The following is a 27,309-nucleotide window of genomic DNA, read 5'->3' as shown; positions in this document are numbered from 1 at the left end:
CAACAGCTTGTAATAAATTTCTAATTATAGATTCATGAAGATGACTTCAAAAACAGAGAAAGTGGTATATGCATTTCCTCTTTAACACCTTCCCACATTAGATACATTTTTCCTCTTTCTCCCTCCCTCCCCAAAATATTGAGGAAACTTCCATAGCAGCAATCTTCTTGCAGTCTCTATTCACCTCCCAAGAAGAGTAACTGGAGACTAAATATCAACTGACATTTGATTTGTTAATGCATAATAGATTAGTTCCCCTCTATTATACAATAATTCTGATATCCAAAGAAATAAAAACAAATTATATTATATGCATCCACATTATTAAGGAAATTTCCATAAGGTAACATTTTCTTTTTTAACTTATGGAAAATAATATCATGCTTTTTAAAATTTTCCTCAATTTAGAAGTCAATAAGATGGTCATTTTATTGTTTGTTGCTGCAATAACAAATATATAAAAGGGCAATTATAATGCAAAGAATAAATAAAATATGGTACAATTATGTGTTTAATACATTTAAAAGAATGTATTCATAAGTTAGGCTGCTTTTTAACCTGGCATGTATATGTTGTATATGTATATGGATATATATTTCTCCCTGTGTAATGAAATATACATGCAGGGAACTGTAATGCACTATATAGAAAAAATTTTTACAAAAACAGGAAAAATGAATTGATCTTGATGTTGACATGATAATATGGTAAAACTGATATTATAAGATGCATTAATCAATTGTCATAAAAACAAATAATATTATTTAAAGTTTAGAGATAAACATATAAGGCCATGTCCCTAGACTGACATTGCGGTAACATGGAAAAGCACCCAGTGGCAGCTAAATGATGTTCCAAGAGAATTACAGTCCCAGGGGTCTATATCTGGTGATTCCCTGGATCTTTTCATTCCTTCATTTACTTCTACAAAGAGGAGCTAGACATAGCATGAGGCATGAAATTGTATCCCAGAACAATAAAAGATTATTAGTCAAAAAAAGGTGGAATCTGAAATAATTGTGCTGTTTAATTAAAAGAGATGTCCCAATGTTAATTTCTGAACTTTAGTAGAGCTTGGAATATAAAATTTTTACCTAAGGTAATCTGGAAAAGGACACATGGGAGTTTTCCACACTGACTTTGCAACTTTTCTGTAAATATAAACTTATTTAAATATTAAAAAGCTTTTTAATAGTGGAAGAGGGAATTAAGTATATATATGTTCACAAAAAATCACAAACATGAGCTGCAGTGATGTTCTGATAACAGCAACAAAGAGGATTAGACATGGATCATTTCAAAATCAACCCAACAAAAGTGAGATAAACATACTAGTATATATTCTTATTAAATTCATATTTTTAAAAGTTGGTATTAAATTTTTATCACTTGTCTTGTTCTGGTTGGTCTAGTGTAAGTTATAGATGTATGTAATATGAAAGCATTTACACAGTGAGGTAGGAATGGCCAGAACTGTACAAAACACAGGAAAAATTTATTCACCTTGATATTCACATAATAACCAGGAAAATTGTATAAGTTTTGAGATGGTGCCTTAGTCAATTCACAAGAAGAAAAAAAAATTTCTTAAAGTTCAAAGATAGAAATACAAAACCTTTGTCCTCAGACACATGTTGTAATAACATGGTGGCAGCACTGAAGGGCTAAAAGGATATACCAAGATCACCAGTAACTGGGGATCTCTGTTTACTAGCCCCCAAATTGCTTGATTCCTGTAATAATTTTGCTTTTAGGAAGGGTAGCTGGATGGACTGTGACCTCCTGAATTGCAGCCTAGAATAGTGAAACAATGATGGTAGCAAAGTGGTGAAATGGACAGAGTGTGCAGTTGAATTAACAGCAATGTTTTGACGTTAATTCTTAGCCTCATCCCTGTACCTTGTTTTATATGAAGCATATAAAATATTAACATTAAATGAATCTGGGCAAAGGGCACATGAGAACTTCCTACACTATCTTTTCAACTTCTCTATAAATCTTAGATTATTTAAAAATTAAAAGTTTACCAAAAAAATGTGGGAAGGAGATTTAACTATGTACAGATGCACACAAGAACAAACCTGCCTGTAGTGATGTCCTGATAAGAGCAACAGAGATGAATACACAAGTGTCATTTCAAAAGCAACCCACGGAGAAAAGAGGAAGTAGTGATTGGGAAAGGGGCACCTGTGCCTCCTGAGTGCTGGCCATGTTTTACCTTCTTGAGCTGAACTCGAGGTTGCACACATATCTTCATTATTTGTAATTCATTGAACTGTACTTTTTATTACATACCCTTCAATAAAAGAAAGAATTAAAAAATACTTCAGTATTACTGGCAAATACTTTCCCATTCCTGATAAAGGTGAGGATGAACACAGTATATGGAAATAAATGAGGTGTACAACAAGTAGGGGGATCTTGTCATTAGACTATAAGTCTAAAGTTTTTAGAGCTCAAAAGGCCTTGGAAATGACCAAATTTAGCCCTGGCAAGTTCTTCAAGGAGGCAGGTCTGCAGGTGCTGCTGTGTTGGGACAGGCAGGGCGAGACATCTGTGTCTTAAGAGAGCACTCAGGAGATTCTGAATTAACCACATATATGCCACCCAGACATCTGGGGAGTAAAATTATTTCAGAGCCAGAATATCCCAGAAATGCACAAGAACAATATCCTCAGCCTGGCTTTCTGTCTAACTAAATCTCAAACCTACAGTAAAGACTACTCAGATTTGAGAACCCCACTAGAAGTTTCATTAAGTTTTGCTATCATCATGATTTTTTTTACCCTAAAAATATCACTGTACCTGCATTGGAGAAGGGCTGGGGGCAGGGTAAGGGGGCAGCCTAGAGCTCATGGGCAGCTGGTGGCCGACCTGGTGGCAGCAGGAACCTGGACAGCAGCATCTCAGCTGGGCTGTGCCTTGGACTAATTGGGATGTGTGGTATGTGTTTTTGTTTTGTAGATAAGAGCTTATTAGTGGATGATATGAAGTATCATCTTACTTCTTTGAAAACTGGTATCTGATTTACTACCCAGGAGTTTGTTGCCAATTATATGTACTTGTGTAGCATACTTCTTGATAGGTAAGTAACAATACAAAGAGGATGTGTCTTTAGTTTTGCTTACGTGTTAAAACCAATTTCTTTTGCCAGCATGTTTATGGTTCCTACAATTAGAAGTACAAAACTGGCCACCACTAGGGAAGTGTGTATCCATTGTGCATGCTCAACAATAGCCATTCAGTTGAGTATTGTTTTCAAGACTTTCCCAAGTGAATCTTCTTGTTTTTGATTTTGGTGCAGTGCTGGGTATCAATCCAATGGCTTCATGGATGATAGACAAACACTCTCCCCCTGAGATACATCCCCAGCTGTTTTTTAAAAAATTTTTTTGTCTTGATCAGGGTCTTTCTAAGCTTCTCAGATTGGACTTAAAATTGAGATCATCTTGCCTCAGCCTGCTGAATAACTGGAATTGCACACACATGCCCCATGCTCTACTCAACAGAACTTTCAATATTTACAAAACTTTATTTTACTGAGATGCCATGTATCATAAAGAAACATAAAAATAATTTATAAAACAACACAACACTATGCTGAGAATCTGTGATAGTTATTGCCTATCTATATTGTTTCTCTCTATCTCTCAACTTATAACTATATACAGATAAAATTTAGATTGGTATGAATTATTGATAAGGTCTACAGAGATATATAGAAAAGAAAAGAGTCTGTATACACATGTGTTCTTTCCCTCTCCCCTTATTAATGAGAGAAAGATGGTTACTTTGGGGTTTATTGATTTAATAGATCACTGTTGCATTGTTCTCAGACTTCATCCCAGGGTCATTGCTTTGAATTTTTATGTTTCTTTATCTCACACATACACTAGAAATATCTACTTATGGTAACACAGTATATGATAAGAACCACTTATAAAGTGTAACACTTCCAGTTTACAAATAAGAGGTGTCTTATAAAGAATTGGTTATGGTACCTAGGCCCCAGACTCCTGATCAGTGTTCTTATAGCTGTTTCAAATCTTTAATATTATTATGCTAAGGGAAATAAGCCAGTCACATGCAAAAAAAATATTATATGACTGCAACAGAGAAAGTGGAGGTGCACACATATCTTCATTTTTTGGTAATTCATTGAACTGTACTTTTTATTACATACCCTTCAATAAAAGAAAGGATTAAAAATACTTTTAAAAGTTTGCCAAGGGTTGGGAGAGGTGGGTATGGAGAGTTACTATTCAATGGTATGAAGACTGCATTTCAGAATATGAAAGAAAGGTCTGGAGGTGGATAGCAGTGATGGATGCTCAGTATAAATGTATGTGATGCCACTGAATTGTACATATAAAAATGGCTGAAAGGGTAAACTTCAGCTTGCATATAATTTACCACAAATATGTATACATTTGTAAAAAGAAATATTGACTCTTTCCTGAGTTTTGCACCATACTTATCATAAATCCAATTTTTTAATGGATGTCTACAAGCCTGAATAAAGTAGTGGCATTTTATCAAAATCAAGATCCAAATTTACCTACCTATGATAGATGTCAGTATAATCATGTTTTAGTACCAGGAAAAATGCACCTATGACCACTCCCAGAATGACTGCCACAATTATCTTTTTGAAAAGAAAAATGAACATAAAAAGGTAAGAATTTCAATTAGAGCTAAGATTTTTCATATCACTTATTATTATATAACACATGGATATATAATCACATCTCTCCATTTCAATAAACACTTTAATGATATGGCCAGAGTCACTAGAAGAATATAAAGCAGTATATGTTTTGAAAATGCTATCTGAATTAGATGGCAAATAAAGGTATCTTTTCTTCAGGGAATAGAAAGGACAGCAAGCAGAGTACTCGTCAAGCTAAAATTACTCTCAGTGTCCACCAGGCACTGCTATAAGGGTCCAGTTCAACTCATGTACTGAACCTACAAATGCTACACAAGATAACAGACATGCAGGGACCTGGGGCAGTCATTTGGGAACAAATGAAACTCAATACAATAACAGTATTAAAACATGAAATAATCTGTGAAGGACATTTATGGCATAAAGGAAGACAAAGTTAAAAAAATGAAGCATGATCTATAAAGAATAGTTTGTGAGGACATTATTCTGGAAAGATTTCCAAACAAATATTGATTATTTTACCAATATGCAGTATAAACAGGTAAACCACAGTCTTTACTTTCATACAGTATAACTTAAGAATATCCAATCTTTCAGTTTCCACACTCCGTATTCTTAGTTTCTTTGCATTCAAACTTATCATTTTATACTACCAATAAGTATTATCATTAAGATGTTTCCTATAGTTTTCAAAACTCTACAGTCATCAGTTTTGAAACATTTAACAAAACAAAGAATTACATGAGAATATCATGCATGCTTTTATGAGGTTACCCATATTATTCTGTCTTACATAAAAAAAGAAAGAAAACTAAGTATATTACAATGCAGTACATAGTGATAGCGGTCATATATACAAGCTTTATGCATCTGGATTGTTTTAAACACAAAGATGAAAAAGGGGTTTCCCCAAAATATTACTCAGTCTTTGTTCAAATAGGTTAAACCAACATTTCTCAAGGATGTGTTCTGAGAGATGTCTATAGCTTTCACTAAATAATAAATAAATAAATAAATCCATAAATGTTCAATATGTTAATAAAAACAATGACTCTCAGACAGACTGATAATAATGTCTTCCAAATCAATTTAATCAGGAAAACTAGCACATTGAATAAACATTTTTATATAGATAATTCATTTATTCTAAGAACTTCTAAATACAACTGCTGGATAGGGGTCAAATCTGAATCGTGTAAATAACTAGTTTAAACCAAACATAGCTATCAGACAACAGACAGGGTCTTATAAGAAGGAAGCCATAAAACAAATCTGTCTTAACACTTTAACAAATCTGTCTTCAAAACCTAGGCAAAAAGAACAGTCCAGTTTAAGAGTCCTAAGCCACAAGAATCATTAAACTATGCCCCACAGGCCAAATGGGGACAGCCACTGTTTTTTCTTCTGACCACAAACAACTATGGGCCTGATAAATCTAAAATATTAACTATTTGGTACTTTCCAAAAAACGGGTTTGCCTGTTCCTACACAAACATTCCGGCATTTAAAAAATTGTTGAGATTTGTCCCAATAAGTTCAGGGATCTCTAAGAGTTCTCGCTTTTTTCTAGAGACTACTATTCTCTGAATATTGCTGGACTTCCTTTTGCAGAACTGAGTTCACTGATGAGACCAGAAGGCTGAACACCAAGCCTGGAGGCACTGGGCTTCTGTTTATATCTTAAGGACACCTAGGACCAAATGCACAATCCTGATGTATTTGCAAGTAGCTATGTCCTAATCATACTCTGTCCAGAACTACTACTTTGAGAACAAGTAAGAAACATAATACATAAATCTTATGAAAGAATGAATGGATTACATCACATTGTTCAAAAATACATAATGCAGGCAATAATTACATATGAAAATTATGATGATTAATGTTAAATAGTCAGTAGTAGTTCATTAGAGCCTACAAAGGTCATTGTTCAATACTCAACTGAAAATCAATGATTGATAATGTACATTTCATCCTAGACCTCCTTAAGATGCAGACTGAGTGCCAGGGTCTAGGCTTGACTGATTTTAGCTAAACTGATTTCCTTACAAATGATGGACAAATGAACTGGAAGTTAGAAAAGCTTTGTATGACACAGGTTTAAAAACAACAGAAAAACCTTGAAAATTGATAATCATCAATGACCACAGAGCTACCCAAAGATGAAAAGAACATTATATCATCCCCGTTAAGAGGGTTAACCTGAAAATGAATAGCCTTGTTTAGTCTGGTTACTATCTGTGCATAAAATGCAAACTCTTTGAGGTATCTAGTGCTTTCTAAAGTTTAAAATCATTCAAAAGGAAGGTGAATTATAAGGAACAGCACTTTGCATACAGGATCCTCCAGCAGACAGTGGGCAGCCCAGACAATGGTCAGCCTAGACAACCCTCAACTGTTTCAGTAACATCAAGTTCTCTCAGGGCCTCATTTCAAGGGAAAAACAACCCTCTTGCCCCTACTGCCTTTTGTCTCCCGCCCCTCTTCTCCCTCCATTTGTGCTGACATTTTCTGTACAGACCCTTCTGCAATCTGATATATCAATTATCATGTCTCTACCCTCATAACAAATGAATTGCGTGAGAACAGAAATGTTTATTTTTACTCATTTTGTGTACTGCTTTGTGAGTTCCCAAAATGCAGCATATGATCTTGTGAATGACTCTGCAAATGAAAGTGGACAGCTATGCAATACCCATACATATCTGAGATACACTGTCTTTATTTTCTTTTTTTGAAGAAAATTTTTTCTACTCAATATTACCCATTATAATTTGTCTAAATCAACAAAAATTCTGGATGAGGTAATCTAAGAATCACTAAGTAACTTTCCCATACGTAAAACTTGTGATTTTTTTTGTTGTTGTTCTATTGGCCATGATTATATACCAAATGAAGCAAGGATAATAAATGAATGGAAGAGAATAAACCAATTCCTGAAGTAGATCATATCAAAACCATGTTACTTCTACATGGATACTTCACAGCATAATTAAAAGAGTCTCAGGTCACCTGAAATATGTTTTCCTCAGGATCTCTCAGCAAGTTCTTGAAAAAACACCAGATAATCCATCTGAGCTGATGATAGAAGGAGTGATATAGGTGTTCTCCTTGAAGGCAGAGCTCCTCTTCTTCTGACCACCTGAGAGTTGGTCTAACTCAGCTTTCATTTCTCTGTAGATGGAGGAGTTGAGGTAAAACTCAACTAATGTTTCTATGACTGGTATTTTCCCCTTGGAGAGTTCTTCAGTCTCACTGACTGTCAAAGAAAAAAATGAATAAAGAACAAAAACACTACTATTAGACAACAAATTATTTAACCCATTTTTCTTTGACTCCTTTCTTCAATAACAATTTGATTTTAGAGCCTGAATATAAAAATTACTAGCTTTATCGCCGCTTTTCACATTAGAAAAACACAGGTGAATGAGCTAGGTACTACTATGACTGTAATTACAGATAACAGCCAACTCACTGACCTTTTCCTCCCAACTTGGAACCTAACTATTAAAATAAATATCTTCATACAGAGTTATAATGTTAATATAAAAATCTGGTCCTTTTATTTCACATGTTAATGCATAAAAAACTGTTTCTCATTTTTAAATACTATAACAATGAGCATATTTTTTTAAGAGAGAGAATTTTTTAATATTTAATATGTTTTCCTCAGGCTCACTCAGCAAGTTCTTGAAAAAATGCCAGACAACTCATCTGAGCTGATGATAGAAGGAGTGATATAGGTGTTCTTTTTTTTTTTTTTTTTCCGGTGGACACAACATCTTTAGTTTTTATTTTTATGTGGTGCTGAGGATCGATCCCAGTGCCCCGCACATGCCAGGTGAGCGTGCTACCACTTGAGCTACGTCCCCAGCCCAAGCGTATTCATTTTTAAATGGAAACCCCCCATAAAATCAAAAGTAGCATATAAATGCTCACTCATAAATGAAACAAATAAACAAACAAAAAACCATAGCACTCTCAGGTAACAAAGCCTATCTGCTGATTGGTATCAGAACACAACATTAATTTAATGCAAATTCACAAAGCCCTGTTACAATATCTTTCCATATCACAAAACCTCAGCCAAATTGATTAGGCAAAAACTGTGAATCTGAGACTGATGTACCTTCATGCCCTTCTTTCTCTCTGTTTAATATCATAGCAGAAAATTCTCCCTTAATAATTTCCAGAAAGAAGACTGCAGGGCTGTTGTATAGCTTACAGGGATAACCTGCAAAAGAAGGCACTCCAACAACTCAACCCGATGGTCATTGAAAGTAAAGAGGACTCACACAGTGTGAGACAGGTGAGACTAGGGAAGGCAGAATTATCATCTTCTCCCTCATTTTCATACATACATACATACATATATATCCAACCAAATCTGGACTCTTTACAACATACTACGTTAGTTATTATCTACAATAAGTAGTAAAGTTCAATAAGCTATCTAAATTTCCTGGAGTTTATCAATACTCCTTCATAAGACTAAGACTAAGCACAGGAAGGAAGTTTTGAAGGCCCAGATGCATTGTATTCTCTGAGTTGATCCAGGAAATACTGGAATGGCAATACTAATGACAACAAGATAGCTTTTCCACCTATTAAATTCAAATTTCAAATTTACCATCTGTCAATCTGTCATAATTCCAAAGAGGAACAAATCCTTCAGGGTAGCATTCTGGAGAGAAAATGACCAGTACAGTACACCTGAACTCTTTCCTCCACTTCTAGTGGCATAAATCATCTAAACTTTGCCTGTGGTCTGATTCCTGTCTCCTCTGGACTCCCCAGATCCATACATGCTTGATTATTTTTAAAGGAGAGATATTAAACAAAAACAAATTTAAAAAGACAACTGTTTGAGGTCATAGAGAAGCATCTATGATCATACCCAAATATCTCTGAAGCAGATTCTATGAGCTATTTTTAAAAAATCACACAATTTAATAAAAAATTCAAAGAATTAGGCATCCCTGAAATATTGGTCCAATCAGATTTGGGATTAGCCATTCCATTGACTAATAGATCACTCACACCCACTTAAGTCCTAAATCTTCACTCTAATGTTTCTAGAAAGTTAAGTAGTATCTCCATGAGCTCTCATGAAGGCAGAGCAAGATTACATGCCACAGTAAAAACAAAAATAAAAAAGCAATCTGTTATAGGTCTCAAAATAATAATATTGGGCCATTCCATAAATATTTAACTGACAGAATAACTGGATATAAATCTAGTTAAATTTTGAACTTTAAGGGAAAGATCACTGTTACGGTTTAGATATGAATTTCCCCAAAGATGCATGTTGTTTTAATCAACTGTGACCAAAAGACCTGAAAATAAAAACATAGAGAAGGAAAAGTTTATTTTGGCTCATGATTTCAGAGGTTCAGTCCACGGTCAGACAACACCATAGTGGTGGGCACAGGGGAGACAGAACATCATGGTAGGAGGGCATGGAGTAGGAAAGCAGCTCAGGTCATGATAATTAGGAATTAGAGAGAGAGCTTCACTCACCAGGAACAAAATTTATAAACCCAAAATGTATGTCTTCAGTGACCTACTTCCTCTAGCCACACCCTATTTGCCTGTAGTTATGATCCAGTTAATCTATAGCAGTGGATAATCCATTGATTAGGTTATACTTCTCATAGTCTGATCAATTCACCTCTGAACATTCTTATGCCATCTCACACATGACCTATTGAGGGAATCCTCATATCTAAACCACAACACACATGTTTAAGGCATGGTACACAATATAGCAATCTTATAAATTAATAACTTGAATGGACTACTGTGTGGTAGGAGGAATTAGGTCACTGGAAGTATGCCCTGGAAGAATTTATCATGCTCCTGATCCACTTTTCTCTCTCTCTCTCTCTCTCTCTCTCTCTCTCTCTCTCTCTCTCTCTCCCTCCCTCCCTCCCTCCATCCATCCCTCTCTCTCTCCCTCCTTCCTCGCTGGAAAGATTTGAACAGTTTCCACCACTACACCTTTCTGCCATAATGTTCTCACCAAAGGCCAAAGACATGAAGCTTAGTTCCTAAGGCCCAAAGCAATGCATATAGCTGTATGAGAGTGAAATCTCCAAAACCATGAGCCAAAACAAATCTTTCCTCCTCGAAGTTACTGTACTCAGTTATTGATCACAACAATAAGGAGTTGATTAACAAGAAGTGGGTCATTGCTGTGACTATACCTGACCATGTGCTTCAGAAGCCTTTGAAAATGATTTGTGGGAGGAATTTGGAAAATGTGGAGATACAAGATAAAAAAGCTTTGGAATGATGTAAGCAGAGGTTAATGGACAATTATGGTGTGATCTCAGATGACCAGAATGTCAACAAGAATGTGGACAGTAAAGATTGTGTTCATGAGATTTCAGATTGTAATGAGGACTGTTTTGGAAACTGGACTAAAGTCCATAAGTGGTATATTCTGACAAGGAACTTGTTTCCATTTTGTTCATGTCCCAACACTCTCTGAGACTGAATTTAAAGGTGATGTACTAATTAATTTATTGGAGGAAATTTCAAGGGAACAAATCATTGGGACTGTGGCATAGTTATTGCTAGTAGCTTTTAGCCATATATTTATTGAGAAATGGCAACAAGAAAGCAGAACAGGAACATTTAAAAATTTTCTGTTTGGCCAGAAAAACACTTGTAAAGCTGCAAATAAGGAAGGTGTGGTTGCTGAAGAAATCAGAGTCTTTAAAGAGAAACCAATGTTTCATGGAGAAAAAAGGAAAGATGTTTAAAGGTGTAAAAATGATAACTAGTTTGAAAGACTCTGCTTTGAGAAGAGAGTCCTGGGTTACATTGCAGGCACAGGGCCACCTAGAAACTTGTCCTGCCAGGACTCATTTCACTGTCCAAGCACTCAGTAGCTGCTACAGTTATTGTTTGAGCAGACCCAGCTACTGTTCCTACAGGCAGTGGGCCTTGGTGTCATCTGTGTTGTGCCAGTTTTAAATAATGCAGAATTCTAAAGTAGGGGGTTCATGAAAGTTTTTACCCAGATTTCAAAGGAAGGCCTGGGAGATAGGAATCTGTGTCAAGGTTGCAGTCTCTGCAGGCAGCCCCTGAGAGGGTGATGTGAGATTCTGTGAGAGAAAGCTAAATCAGTAATGGAGTTGCCAGGACTAAGAGATGCCATGAACCATGGAATGTCTGCTGAGGAAGGATATATGCAAAGAACAAGGCTTTTTTGGAGACTGTTTATTCCCTTTTGGAATGGAAATGTATACTCTGTTCCATTGTATATTAGAAACATGTAACTTACCTTTTATTATGTATATGGGCCCACAGCTAAGGTGTTACCTTGAGTCTCACAGAATACTTTGGATTTAGAGTTTTGAGAAATGTTGGAATTGTTAAAGACTAGAGGAACTTGTAGGACTGAATGCATTTGGAATTATGAGATAGACATGAGCCTTTTGGGGTCACGGGCAGAATATTATGGTTTGGATATAAAGTATACATTTTAAATACTTAAATACTAAAGAATTTAAGACTTGGTCTCCAATGTAAAGAGATGGAGCTTTTAAGAAATTATTTGATTGTGAGGGCTCTAACTTCCTCAGGAAACTAATTCCTTTCATGGGATAATAATGAGAATAGATTACATAGAAGTGGGACCTAATTTGAAAAAGTAGGTCACTGGGTTCATGCCCTGGAAGGATTTATTTTGTCCCTAACCCATTTCCTCTCCTTTTTTCTCCCCTCCCCAACTTTCCTTCTCATTCTCTCCCTCCTCTTCTTCTTTTTCTTCTCTCTCTCTCTCTCTCTCTCTCTCTCTCTCTCTCTCTCTCTCTCTCTTTCCTGGTTGCCATGAGCTGAACAGCTCTCCTCCACCATTTTTCTGCCTCACCTCAGGCCCAAAGCAATGAGGCCAGTAGACTGTGGACTGAAACTTGAAGCCAAAAACCATCATACCTTTTGTAATTAGTTTTCCTCAGATATGTGTTATAGAAATGAAGAGCTAACCCACACAGTCACTGGGAAGCAGAACAGCCACAGGACCAGTACACTCTCACACACATATGCTACCATATGTAGAAAATGTTTGGCAACAAAATGACCAAGAATGTTTTAGAGTGGTGGAACCCGAGGTAAATTTATACAAAGATCAACAGCACTCCCATCAACCCCTCTGTTCTCTTCCAGAATTCCAAGAATGAAGGATCTAGTGCATGAAAAAGTCAACCAAACCTACTGATGCAAAGTATTCCAAAGCCTTCTTTGCAGGACCTTGGTACATTAGTTTTCCTGAGGCCAATAAGGTGAGGCTGTCAAAGAGCTTGAAGATGGAATACCGAGGGTGATTAATGGTAAAGATGATTGCTGGTCCCTGCTCAGAAATCCTAAGTTAAAAGAGAAAGATAATGAATCATTACACATCTGAACCTTACTCTTCCTAATTATAACAGTTTATTCTTACCATTAAAACAAGAGTTTGCAGTTCAACTTCATTTTCTCTTACAGTCTTCTCACCTCATCTTATGTTACCTACATGACACTTGGGGTATCTAAATTCAATGGTTTTTTTTTATATTTTTTTACTTGTAGTTGGACACCATACCTTTATTTATTTATTTATTGTTTTAGTTGTTGATAGACCTTTATTTTTTAATACATGGTGCTAATGATCATTTATGCCAGGCAATTGTGCTATCGCCGAGCCACAGCCTCATCCCTAATTCAATGTTTTTATTAGTACTAAATTATTAGAAATTCACTTTAATATGTGATTTATAAATTAAACATGTTATTATTCTTTATTATTTCAACAACACTGCAACTCAAAAAAAAATCATGATGGGCTGGAAACATAGCTCATCAAAAGTGCTTTCCTAGTATATGTAAGACCCTGTGTTTCATACCCAGATATGCAAAAAAAAAAAATCAAGATTTTTTTTGTGCACCTTAGTAATTATTATGAAAAAGTAGTAATTATCATGGGCTTTGTGTCTTTAATAATAACCCCTAAGGGCATGTTTTATTTGTTTGCTTGTTTTGAAAGAATTGTTCATATACATTATTAGTATTCTTTGTGTTCTAAACAGGATATAACTTGGCAGCATTTATAATCAGTTTTTTCCCTTGGAAGAGTTTTGCAGTGTTTATAAGTACCATAACAGCAATTAAAATACATAATCAAGATAAACAGAAAAAAGACAATTCTTGCCAAGAAAACTAAAAACTAAAAACACTGGGGTTCTGAAAAGATGGTACATTGACAGACTAGAATCTACTGTAAGGCTTGTTAAAAATGCAGAAGTCTGGAGAGTCCTCCTAGACACTGAATTAGAATTTCTGAGGTTGATACAGGAAGTTCATATTATTAACAAGCTGTCCAGGCAACCTACAAATATAATCAAGTTTGAGAAGTAGTAATAGAGTAAATAGTTAGACAACAGTCATACAAATAATTCTCCTTGATAATTTTTCTTCTATCACTTTAGGATTAGTTTTCTTTTTTCTCCCTTGACAAAACAATGAACATTCTGAAGTATGTACTATCAGATTGCTATATGCTTTAGAAATTACTTCATTTTAATTTTTACACTACTGTCATAAGGTAGTTTCAATATTATAATTTCATAATTTTTCCCAGGAAAAACTTAAAAGTCAAGCAAATGCCCTCTAAGTCACAGTTATGCAGAAGTAAGGCTATGATTCTATCTCTGGTTTAATTTATGGTAGAAATAGTGTTAAAAGACCATTTCACATGAGTTATTACTATGGATGCAAAAAATAAAGGTAAAAATGTTCAAAGTGGTTATTCAAAATGTTTATGAGCCAGGTGTGGTGGTATGTGACTATAATCTCAGCTACGCAGGAGGTTGAGGCAGGAATATTTCAAGTCTGAAGTTAGCCTAAACCACTTGGTGTACCTCTGTCCCAAAATAAGAAGTAAGAAGGTCACATGATCAGTGGTAGAGCACAATGAGATTCAATCCTGAGAGCAACAACAACAACAAAAAACTTTAGGAGACCCACTTCAATTTACAAATTTGATTAGTTCCTAGTATAGTTTAGCAGTGTGCCCAAGGGTGCTCTGCCCCAAAGATATTTGGACAAGAAGACCAAAAATTTCAATAGAATGTGGTATAGATATAGCTAAGGGTTCCTTGTAAGTAAAACGGAGGCTAACAACTTAGGCTAAAGATGATACAAGTGGAACATCAAAAGGACTAACAGGACTGAGCTAAGAAAAAGGATACTCCTGGTCAAAGAAGCTCAGTGTCACAAAGCAAGATGTGTGTTTATATGTGTCTGAGAGACAGTGACTTGGTATTAAATGAATAAGGTAACTAAAGAGACTACAAAAAGAGAATGACAAGCCTAAGATTGGCCCTTCTCTCAGAAACTGGAACTGTATTCAGTAGACATCATTGAGCTGGTAGATGACTAGAAGCAGAGGGCAGAATTGTATGAGAGCCCTGCTACTCAAAGTGTGATTGGATGGGGAGTGTCATTAGTATAAGTATCCCCTCTTAGAGTCCTCTAGGGAAAATCCTGGGCTCCACCTCAGACTTAAAGAAACAGAATCTGCATTTTAATCAGACCCCAAGTGATGACTGTGCATAGCAGGGCTTGATCTCTGCAAGAGGCAAGATGCTTGAATGCTACCCAATAAAAAAAAAATAAAGGAAATAGTTACAATATTCTGTATCAATTCATCACTGTCTAATGAACACTGTCAGCAGAGCTGTAGATAATAAAAAAATTCCTGGGTATGTTCTATAAAGGTACCTGAACTCCAGGCCTATAACCTGGCATCTTCACTTATATGTATGTTGACATCTAGAGCATAAGATATTTAAACAAACAGCCATCTTTGCATTGTCCTGTTTTTTCTCTCCTATCAGAAACTTTCTCATGGGTGCATGGCCATCAGAGAAAGCAAGGTAAGTACTAGGGGAAGCCATGAAGGTGGTGTCAGGCACCTTAAAGTATGAAGTAGAGGGGTTTCCAGAGGTAGGAGTCAAAGATATTGCCCAAAGCAAGTGGCAGACTGGTTGTATTAAAAAATTAAATTATAGAGAGACCAAGTAAGTGAATATATTAAAATAAAAGGAGCCACATCTCTCATGGTCTGAAGTGACTTGCAAAGGCTGAAAGGGAAAGAACTAAAAGTGACACAGAGGTATTGGACTGGAAATAAAAATAAAAATATGAACTCATGGGTATCTAAATATATACTCTTATAAATAGCAATAATTACAGAGGTATATTTACATGTTTTTTATAATACACACACACACACACACACACACACACACACACAGAGAGAGAGAAAAAGAGAGAAAGGAAGAAGGACTGGAAATATAGCTCAGGTGTAGAGTAAGTGCTTAGCAAATATGAGGCCATGGGTAGGAACCCTGCCACACACACAATAAAAACCCCACTACACACATACACACACACACACACACACACACACACACACACATCTGTATACACACATATAAAATTCATCCATGACCAATGTTTCCAAATAAAATAGAATATATTTCCAAATTTTATATAAACACATACAGTAGGCCTAGGTACGCCTATTGAAGATCTAAAAGCAATGCCACTCCAATAGCAGTGAGCACACTAGCAACCACATTTTGGTTTCTTAATATTAATTAAACCAGAACGAACCAGATCTATCCACAAATAGCTAACTCAGGAAAAGTGCAACACAAACATGGAACATCACAGTGACTACAAAGTAAAGAAATCATGGAAGAATGATCAGAGAGAGGTCAAAAGAACATACAGACCATTGAAAAGCCATCCCCTAGTCAAATCAGGATCAATTTAATCATTAAAACAGTGAAGAAAAGCAGATTCCAACCCATTACATCACACAGAAAATGAACAGGGGAAAAACTCTTCCTTAGATAAAATGTCAACAATTACCTGTTAGGCAACTACCACAAGAACAGGAGTTATTAGCTTATGCTAAAATTGCTGGGTGAGACTTGAGGAGGAACACAATCTTGGTATAATAGGCAATTATCTTCCCAGAAAAAAAAATACTAATCTACTCTAAAGAAGAAAAGTACTTTCCCAGCAGGGAAGCCCAGCAGATCCCAACATGATCAAATGACAGAAGGAAGTTCACAACACCTATGAGACCGGAATCTGCTCATGGAACATAGGGATGGACCCAGTAGAGGGTCATCCCATGAAATCCACCAAGACTTGCAAGAGCGTGACGGACAGGAAAGGACTGTGGAACTCACACAGATTATCAAACCAACCAAAACAGGAAAGCCAGAAAAGACATGTTTCAGTGAAGAATCCCAAGGCACTGCAGGAAACAGACACTGCAGGGGAAGCTGGTGACATGTTACTAGAGTCTAAGCACTGGATGGTTGTGAAGCCACCACTGTCAACTTCCTTACCTGAAGGCTGGTGTAGTGGAATGTCCTTGCCTCTTGGAATTTACACTGTGGAGAATTTACCAGAGATGGAGCATGAGGTCAGAAAAAAACTTACACAGGTGGAACACAGATGGAAGAAGAAGGAAGCAAAGCAGTAAAATAGAAGTTAGGGAATCCAGGTGAGGGAACTGGGAATTTTTTTTTCTTTAAACTTTTCTTGAAACTTTCTTGTCAGTTTGAAATAAATTTTTATAATTTTAAAGAAGATGTTCAAAAATTAATTTCAAAAATTTCTCCTATTACATTCCTGCCAGTCTCCTTTCTTGATAGAAATGAATGACTTCTTTCCCCCATTGTTCTACTTTTCCAGGCCCCCACTTAGGAGTCATAACAGGCCAAGTCCATTTCCTAAGCTGATCCAGTTGGTTCCACCTTCAAAAAAGACCCAGAACACATGCTTTTCTTACCACCTGACCACCAGCATCCTAGTAGGACAGGGCCTACTTCTGCAGCTATTTCTTGATGTCCTTCATTCACCTTGGCCTCATTGTGCAGTCAATGCTGACACTCTCAAAATGTCCCTGGACCTTAGCAGCAGAAAATATATGTCTCACAGGGGCCAATGAGGTCTATGTAATCTGTCCCAAGCCCAACTTTACTTTACATCATTTCTAATTGGCTGAATTGTGGCCTCTCCAAAACTGATATGTATAAGTCCTAACACCCAGCACCTCAGAATGTGGCTACATCTGGAGTGTCTTTAAATAGGTCACTAAGATTAAAGAAGGTCATTAAGAGGTGACTCATCTAACTGTGTCTATTGAAGGATCCAAGAAGAAACAACTTGTAGACACTTGATCTCAACTTCCAGCTTTCAGAGCTGGAAGAAAAGTAGTATCTGTTATTCAGCCCCCAGCCTGTGGTCTTGTTATAAGAGTCTAGCAGCCAACCTGCACTGGGTTCTGTCCCTCTGGCCTCTCTGATGCTCCACACACATCAAGCATCAAGCATGCTGTGCCTCAGGGCCACTGGCTGCTCCTTCCAACCAGAACTCTCTGCTGACAGAAAGAGCAGGAATCACTCTGTCACAGGTCTCTTGTCAAATACTTGTGGTCCTCCATGACTATCCTGTTTTTTAAAACAATTCCTCACTCCCTCCATGGCCTTTCTTCCCCAAATTTTCCATTCATTTTTCTTAATAGCACTTCTTTGCTAGTTGACTATTTCTCTTTAAGAAGAAAGGAAGAATTTTGCTCTTCACTTCTGAAACCCTGGCACCCCGAACACCTGGTACATAGAAGTGATCCGATTGTAAATAAATAAAAGAACAACGTTCCCACAGTATTTACCTTTTCAGGAGCAAAAGTAGAGTATTTGCTGTGCTTATATGTAATGCAGTTGTTGGTAGATCCAAGAACAAAATGGAAGGATCAGCAACCAGCTCCATTGCTATACTGGTCCTTTTTTTCTCTCCTCTAGATAAAACCTAAAACACAGATTATTACATTATCAACAAGAATCACTATGGTCACCACCATAGTGAATTAACTTTATTTGGTGGATTAACTTCAGTCCTACAAGATACTCTTTCTCTATTACCCTCATTATTCGGAACAACAAATAAATGGACACCTGAAAGAAAAAGGAGGTCTCTATTTGAACAGATAAGTACCTGGAGGCTAAGGGCAGAGGATCCAAGTGGCTGGACCTGATACGAAGCTCATACTTTTAACATTCTGTATATTCCTCATAAAGTCAAAGGTTTAAAGACAGTGAGTAACAAAACTAAAAGACATGGACCTGACACAGTGAAACCACAGTCTAAAACAGGAGATAAAGCTAGGAGATAAAAAATGAAAACACCTTGAGTATTCTATTAGTCTTCTAACAACAACCTCCCTTCCCCCCACACACACACTTCACTGCTTCTGACAAAAGTCCCTGAGTTGACTTACAAGAAAAGAGTACACTTGAAGCCAGAAGAGCTCACGTTCTGCTATACCACATAAGCACTTTTTAATTCCCATAAGATTTTCTAAATTGATAACATCTACACCCTAACTCAATACAGAATTCCCAATTAATTTTTTCAGATAAAAGCAGGAGGTGGGATAGTCCACAGATACCTGGTTCAAACTTTTCAACCAGTCAATATGTGTGTGGTGAGAAGACTAGAATAGTTCTGGGGAGAAAGCAGTAGGGAACAACTCTCAAATGAAGAGTCTCCAAGAGAAATAATCAAATGCAAATAATAACCCTTCATTGGGAACTTTTAATAACTGAGCTTTAAAAAGACATCTGAAGACAATTTGGGAAATGTGGATGAATACTTTTTGACATAGTTGATGATATGAGGATATGATGTTACTCTTCATTTTGTTAGTTGGTAATGGCTTTGTGATAAGGTAGGCAAATGTCCTTTTTTCCCAATGCATATAAATATCATACAAATTTGTATAAAGTGGTTCTATAAGACAGACTTGTAATAATTATGGGAGATGTTAACAATTGAGAAATCAAGGTGAACAGTACTAGTAATTATATTAACTTCCATATAATTAACATAATAATGATACATACTAAACATAATGTATAATATATAAATAATACAATGTACATATAATATACAACTAATATATTAATTACCCCCAAATCACATCATTATAGTAATCAGACCATCTTCTCTAGATTTCTGTTATGTTCAAAATATCATAAAAACTAAAACTATATAAAATTATTTGATTCTATTAGATTATGTTAATTATAAGAAATCAAAAACAGCCTTTACATATGTTCCCCAGAAATCCAACCAAGTAACTAAGGACAATGAGTGCTTAATGGTAAAGAACAGTGTAAAAAAAAAAAAAGTACCAAACTGGAATGAGAAGATCAAATAAATAAAGAGAGCCAAGGAAAAGAAAATCAATACTCAGTAATCAAAAATAAGTAGCATCACAGGACTATTTTTCCAAATAAAATACTTCACATAAAGCCTATCAGCAAGTATAATAGGAAGCAGCAGCCAGTAGGATGCTCCACCCACATTCTTCATTTTTTTTAGGAGGGAAGATCAGGGGCTTCATTCAGAGACACTACATTCTAAACAACTCATTATCACATACAGGTCCAAATATCTGCTCAGCAAACTCTCCACATGGTGCAGTAAACTGTAAAGTTTGATCATTCTTTCCATGATCCTGCATAACCCAAAAAATGTTGAGTTACTTAGTCCATTCTATTACTCTTGACCACAAACATACTTCTCAAACCTAAGAGCCTGGTAGATGAGTCTGGAAATAAATATTGGCAAAAAAAAAATGGGAAGAAAGAGAGGATGAGGAAAAAAAAACCTAACAAAGATAAGCTATAGAAAAAATTAGTAGCAATGCAAATTAGAAGTCAGTCCTACTGTGATCAAATATAATTCTGGAAGTCAAATTACAGACAAGTTATATATACAAAGAAATAATACCTGGAACTTGTCATTTATCAATTCCAGAAATATGCCTCAAAAAGCCATGAAACAAAGGTCCCAAGAAGAAGAGAAGGAAAAGAGCAGAAAAAGTCAGGAAGAGAAAAACAGGAAGAAGAAAAGTTAGTGCAAAGACATCAAATGAGTTCTGACTACAGCAATGAGACCACACTCCACTCCAGGGATTCCACCATCTTTGAGATTGTTTCTTCAGCTTCATTTCCACCTTCAAAGTAGCTATGTAGTTATTTTTCTCATCATTACAGAAAACAGCCACACATGTCATAAGAAACTTCTGATTAAGGTCACACTGTCCTCTCAGGGAGGTCCGCTTTCCTGGCTACAATTCTACCAGTTTTTTTCACTTTACCTTGGAATCAGCCACTTCACTTAGATCTAAATCCTCAATGACCTTGTTGATCCTCTCTTTTTTTTCATGATTTGTCATAGTTGTTGTAAGCCGAAGAGCTGCTGAGAACTGCAAATGTTCTCTGTCAAGGTGTTCATCAGGACATTATTCTGAAGGGAAATACAATTTTAATGAATCATACTTACTCTTTTATTATACTATCCCTCTAGTATATGTAACTCAATAGATGAAAATAACAAACCCAAGGAAATGCTGTAGTTAATGGTGTGTTTTCAACTCTGCTCACTACAGAGACTCCATATACAGATAGCTACAGAGCCCAGGGAGGAATTTCAACACCCATCTGAACATCCAAGTGGAACACAAGGAATTATGATATGACTACTGGCAGACACATTCAAGTATGTTCTCAGGAAGGAAAAGAAGCAGGAGGGCAAAAACAGATATCAGCAGACCCTTCTGAAAATGATACAAGTAGAATTGATATCCATGTCCTACAGAGGTCATATTCCAGGTCCTCTCTGCCTTTCCATTTAACTCCACCCTCTTTCTAATAGGAAATTATGAGAAGCAAATGTAGAAAAGTTGATTCTAAGAGTATGTCACAAAATCAACTGGAAGCACAATAAACAGCAAACCAAGGCACTTCCCTATATAGAAACACATGAAACCTAAAAGTAAACCAACTAATACTTACTTGAACCACATAACCTGAATGATATTTGAAATTGGCAGGTCGAGGTCCTCCATTGATCAAAATATCTCCAGATAATCCACTTGGGTCTTTCCTTGCAGCTAAAATGTTTAACAACCTACAAAAAGACAAACATGGTGAGGTTTTTTTTTTCCCCTTCAATACAGGCCATCTCTCTCAGCTACTGTTAGTTCAAATTCTGTTCAAGCTATAAAATTAACTAATCAAGAGATATATGACTTAACTAAAATTTTGTACATATGTGTGTTTGTGTGTTTCTCTGTGTGTGTGTGTGTGTTTACATTCAAATCCTCACCTTCCTTTTCATTTGTGCTACAAGAAAGCACATAAATATAAAAGCAAGGCAAATTTGGCTTATCCTGTATAGACCTCCCAAAGGACCCTCCTGTCCATCTGACATTGGTGGATCCAACTCTGGAAATGTGCTCTTTTATCTAAGACTTGTGTCTTCAATTATTCCTTATGTTCCATCTCCTCACATTAATATTATTCCCTTCTAATTCTTCCTCATTAGCTCATAATAGGTTCGACAGGTGTACCTCAACCACTTTATGATGCTGTATTAGTAAGACTGATAAAAGTTATTTCTAAAAGCTCACTGAAACTACAAAAAGAAAGCTGACTTATAATTTCTGTTATACTCACAAAGACTTGTTTTGACCTTTGGGTACCATAATGGCGTTGAGACCAGGTTTCATGATTCCACTGAAACACAAAAGCAAAAAGAGTAATTATTCCATTTTAAACAAAGTTCTATTAAATTAGGATCTATGTTAAACACACTTAAGGGAATTTCATGAAATTGCATCAGATTCTCATTAACATCTCTTAATTATTTTTCAAAAAAGAAGCAGGAAATGACTTACTGAAAATAGGTATATTCTGACTGAATAGAACTTAGTTACCTTCCTACCTGTGATTTTATGCTCACACAGTGTGTCAGTCATTTATATTAGACTTGCTCTTCCCCTTCCTTTCTTAATAGGAATACAATGGATGTCCTGAGAGTAGGGCAACAGACACCGGAATCTAGGAATACAGGATGGGAAGCAGTGAGAGAGTAGAGAGGAAAAGTTGTAGGCTGTGAAGAAGCTTATATTGGAAAATAAAAGAACTGACCAAATCAGTAATTACATTAAGACTATGAAGAGACATTTTTTTCACTGTTTTTAAATAGACTTTTTTAAAAAACACATTTTAATAAACATGGAAAATGTGTGAAGAATCTAAAGTGCTAAATTGGAATTGGTGCATTAATTAGAAGTAATAGGTTTTCATCTACATGATAGTTATAGAAGAGTATAGATGGAAGGGTGCTGAGGAACAATCTGCCATCCACCACTCCACTTACCCCTCCTGTACAGAACCACAACCTCATGCACTTGCATAAGGGATTCAGTTTTATTTTTTAAAACAAAGTTTTATATATATATATATATATATATTTGTGTGTGTGTGTGTGTGTGTGTGTGTGTGTTTGTGTGTGTGTATGTTCATGCATACATATATTCCCTAGGCATGTCCACTGAGGTGGTTTAATTCCAGTGACACATTAATAGCAATGAGCATTCTAAACACTCAGATGACGGTTTATAAATACCATTCTCCACAATTCCATAGAATGAACATCAGCTGATTCTGGCCTAGCAGGGTCAGTGCACATTTTGGGTTTTTTTTTTTTTTTTTTGGTAATAGGATTAAACCTAGGGACTCACACATGATAAACAAGCACTCTATAATTGAGCTTCAGCTTCAGCCTTTTTAAAATTTTACTTTGATACAGGGTCTTGCTAAGTTGTCCAGTCTGGACTTGAATTGCGATTCTCCTGTTTTGGTGTCCTGAATAGCTAGGATTACAGGTTATGCCTCAACGTTAAAAGTATATGGAACTTCTAGCTATAACAAGAAAATACTCAAAGAATGAAAGAATAAGTCAAAATAGTGAAGGAGGAAGGGAATTCAAATTGAAAGGTCTCCCACTGACTAAATTCAGACTAACAGAAGTATCAAGATAAATAACAATATTAATACATTACCACTAAGTGTTATTGAAAGAGGAATCCATGACTCAATAGAGTATATTAAAGAAGAAATGGTAAAAGAAGCTTTTTCCTCTTAGTTTAATGCAAATTATGAGATAATGGAAATTAATCACCCTTTGGTAATTATCATATTTTCTGATCTATACAGGAGTCATGAATGGGACTATAATAAGGAGCAAGATTCTGGATTAATGTCAGAGCACCACCCTTCACAATGGTAATGAAGTGCAATGAGAAAAATGGTGACATTGTGGTGAAATTTGGCAGACAGATGCATGACCAGGTGATCAATTTTAACATCACCTGGAGTGGGATGGAATTAGAAGGCACCAGTCTGGATGAGCCTGAAGAAACATGATGTGGTGAGGAGCACAGTGATGGGCAGCCCTCAGAGCCACTCCTGCCTTCATTCTGAGGATACATGTCTCCTCAGCTGCTGCCAGAAAACAAATGAGTGATTACACAGGAGAGGGTCCTTCTTTCTAGAAAGTAAGGCTGAAAGAGCTAGGGATAGAAAATCATCATGTGAACAGTCTGCTCTCAAATGATTCCCAAAAGACACTAGTAAAAATGGATGAAAAAGGAGACACAGTAGGGCCAGGCACAGTGGCATGTGCCTGTTATCCCAGTGGCTTGGGAGATGGAGGCTGGAGGATGTCAAGATCAAAGCCAGTTTCAGCAGTTTAGTGAGGCACTAAGCAATTCAGTGAGGCTCTGTCTCTAATAAAATACAACATAAGGCTAGGGATGTGGCTCAATCGTCAAGTGCCCCTGAGTTCATTCCCCAGAACCCCACCAAAGAAAAAGAGACACAGTGATGGGAGCAAACAGTGCAATGTAACAGGTAAGGAATCTAGTGAAAGGATTGTGTTCATGCAGGTTTATGTTTGAAATCATTTAAAAACTAATCATTAATCTGAAAATTTCCCAAAGAGAATAATGAATTTTCCTCACCATTATAGAATACTCATAAATCTTCAGGAATGGATAATTTTTCCCCATAGATATTGAACATTGGTGAGGAAAAGTTCAAGTGCTGTGTATGAAGACAAACTAAGCTTAAGAGAAAGTTTTTCATGAGGTATGAAAATCTTTTCAATTCTCAAGGTCAAATTTGGTTTAACTTCTTCTTACAAAAGGAAAGCAAAAGAGTATCCAAAGGAAAATCGAGATTCTCACCACATTTCTTAGAATATAGTTACTGTTTTGAACGGTGACTTGTGCTATCAAATACAAATAAAAAATAATATGAATAACTCTTCCTCCATCCCATAGCCTACTAACCTGAAGTGAGCAGACAGGACAAATATCTGAAGCACAGCAACCAAAAATGGGTGTCCTTTCCCACAGACACTTACACCAGAAACACAAGAAATCACAAACAATAGTCCCTGCAACTGTAAAAATTGAAAGAACTTCAAGATTTGACTGCACTTTCATTAGCCTAAGAGCACAAAACCATGATCCCTGTCCTTTATGAGAGGCACAACACTGAGCCTTAAGCACGACAAGAAGCCTTGAGCAGAGGTGACAGAGTATCCCATCACTAGTCTACTTGGAGGAAAAGATAATCTAGAGGTGTTTGGGAATGTGGCTCAGTGGTAGCAAGATGGCCCACTGTGCACAAGGCCAAGGGCTTGATCCCCAACACCAAAGTGGGCAGGGGCAGGCAAATGTACCCTCACATGAAGAATGCACTTTATATGTATTTATCCTACACATATTCAAATCAAATTACCTTTCACCTCTTTCAACACAAAATCTGAAAGTACCAACATTTTCTTGATTATCTAACAAAACTCTTGTCAGCTTTTCGTAAGTCAATTCTATCTAATCATTAACAAAGGATAAATGCTTTAGATCCACTATTCCTCTTCTTATTCACCTGGTCAGGATTTCTCAACCAACACAAGAGAGACAAGAAGTAGGCGTGACAGCAGGTATTTCCAGAAAGTTCTAATCCTGCACAAAGCCCCTGAGCTCAGCCCATGAATCCTCAGATCCTAAACATTTTTCTCTCAAGCACATCCCAATACTGTCTACCCAACCCTGTCACTTCCTTTTCCTCTGAAGGATGTTAGGCACTACTGACATTAAAGACCACAAATGCATACAAAATGTCAAGAAAACAGTTCAAACACCTGATTTTATATAGAGCTACAACCATACCAGGCAAAAGGACTCTCATAACCACTTTCCCAGCCTTGGAAAGTCAGGAAAAGTTGCTTGCATACACTAGGACTACTTATTTCCTCTATTAAAAAACAAAACAACAACAACAAAAAAAAATCAAGAAACAAGTGTTGCCAGGGCAAATCCAAATTCACTTCCCCTCATGACAGAGGGAAGTGCAGTTCTCTAGCAATCAGACAAACATTAACAACCCTAATGGCCAGCATCTGTGAGCTCATATAGATACAAGTATCGAGAGGTTCCAAACTCACTGCCACTTTAATAATTAAATTACACATTAATTGCACAGTCATAAAAGCAAACAAAACTTGATGCAGTTCATAAATTCTCTTCAAAGTTTAAACTAACTGATAACTGATCCAATCATTTCAGTCCTAGTTTAGCCTAAAGGAAAGAAAGCATGCATCTATATGTCTCTATAAAACTTGTACTCAAATGCTCACAGCAGTCTATTGGTAGTAAGCAAAGCCTATAGGTCAATAAAGTAATCTTTTAAAAAATTCATGCACATACCTGATATTCAATAGCATTTCTTTCTCAACCGTTCTTCATTAGAGCAGAGAACCACTCTTCACTTGTACTCGATAGCAGATGCTATGAAAACTCAACACAGCTCCTTGGGTAATTGTCTCCGGGTCACCAGCGATCATCTCAGGGAGGTCATTGGTGTCTCTTTGTAGCATTGGGATGACAACCTGGTCATTACTGGAAGACATCTTCAGAGGTTTTGCCTTTCTGTGGAGGGAAAAGTAATAGTAAGTTGATATTCCATATAAATGAGATTGTAAACTCTAGATACCAATTCATTGAAAACAAGATGGTTTTAAACTGTGCTGCAGTGAGTAAATTCTTTTCCAATGAACGAACAGCCTGCATCACTATGATAAGAATAACCTTAGGACCTAAAATGGGAGACAGATGAAACTTTAAATGCTTGTACTTAAATTAGATGTCAGATAAATTCCAATAAACAAAATAGTTGAATATGAAAATTACCTACAACTCACAAAGGAGAAAAAAGACAAGTGAGCCAGGTACATTGGCACATGCACACCTGTAAGCCCAGTGGATCTGAAGGCTGAGGCAGGAGGATTGCAATCTCAGAGGTCAACCTGGGCAACTTAGCAAGACCCTGTCTCAAAAGAAATATAAATGTACCTCAGTGGTACAGAACCCTTGGGTTCAATTCCCAGTACTTAAAAAAAGGTGAGGACTGCTCCTGACTTCAAAAAGCATATTATGATACAGCTTCAGTTCAGGGACAGCCTACATGAGCATCATAATATCCCCTGTACTTTTTTAATGTTGAAAATATTCATAATGTTGCTACCAAAAAGGGCTTAGACCAGAAATCAGGGACAGGAGAAGGTTCTCTGAATTTAGAGTCCAGACTTCACATATCTGGTTATTATGTACTTTCAGTCAAGTAAGAAGGTAATCTCCAATATTGTTTACA

General features: G+C 36.4%; 1 pseudogene; it reads right to left on the bottom strand.

Annotated features, from left to right (window-relative positions):
- LOC143385791 (broad substrate specificity ATP-binding cassette transporter ABCG2-like) overlaps positions 1–26,569 on the bottom strand; it is a 564,412-nt pseudogene extending 537,843 nt beyond the window's left edge.
- Positions 26,570–27,309: the final 740 nt, after the last annotated feature.

The sequence above is a fragment of the Callospermophilus lateralis genome (genome assembly GCF_048772815.1).
Source record: "Callospermophilus lateralis isolate mCalLat2 chromosome 8 unlocalized genomic scaffold, mCalLat2.hap1 SUPER_8_unloc_1, whole genome shotgun sequence".
Taxonomy (NCBI): Eukaryota; Metazoa; Chordata; class Mammalia; order Rodentia; family Sciuridae; genus Callospermophilus; species Callospermophilus lateralis.
The sequence above is the reverse complement of the archived record's forward strand: the minus strand, read 5'-3'. Positions and strand labels throughout refer to the sequence as shown.